Raw genomic sequence first — 833 nt, forward strand, 5'->3', positions numbered from 1 at the left:
TCCCGATTTTGAGTGGGAACATAAGGTCCAACCCGATTGTTTCTGTTGCAATAGCTGTTTTGGTTATAGTTGTTGTCGCGATTGAAGTTCCCATCCCGGACATAGTGACCCTCTTGGTTGTAATTTCCATAATTCTGACCTTGGTTTCCTTGACCTTGGGGCCAATTTTCTGTGTTGGATCCTTGGGCATTTGGTCGGTAAACCCCCGTCTGATCATTCACAGCATAAGCATCCTCTTCATAGTAACATTCTTCAACTGGTGGTGGAGTTCTAGTTACGTAATTCACAGCATTTATCTTTTCTGCTCCTCCGCTCACATGCTTCAATACCAATCCTAACTCTGTCCTTATCTGAGCCATCTCCTCACGAAGGTCATCTGCAGAATTGTTAGTGGTATTATGAGCGGCAAATGTGTTTCTCCCAGTATCTGACCTCCTAGTGCTCCATGCTTTATTGTTGCGAGAGATCCTCTCCAATTTTTCAGAAATCTGTGCATATGTACAATCACCATATGAACCTCAGGCAATAGTGTCAAGTACTGCTTTATGTTATCATCCTGTCCTCGATAGAAATATTCCTTAAGTGACTCTTCATCAATACGGTGATTTGGAACACTTCTAACAAAGGCAGCGAATCTGTCCCATGAGCTACTCACGGACTCTCCAGGTAATGCCACAAAATTGTTGACCCTATCTTTGTGATTGAGCTTCTTGGACACCGGATAGTACTTTGCTTTGAACACCTCAGCCAGTTGGTCCCATGTGAATATTGAGTTATACGGAAGCTCAGTGAACCATACTGCAGCATCGCCTGTCACTGAAAGAGGGAACACT

The sequence above is a fragment of the Solanum tuberosum genome, unplaced genomic scaffold (genome assembly GCF_000226075.1).
Source record: "Solanum tuberosum cultivar DM 1-3 516 R44 unplaced genomic scaffold, SolTub_3.0 scf00163, whole genome shotgun sequence".
Classification (NCBI taxonomy): domain Eukaryota; kingdom Viridiplantae; phylum Streptophyta; class Magnoliopsida; order Solanales; family Solanaceae; genus Solanum; species Solanum tuberosum.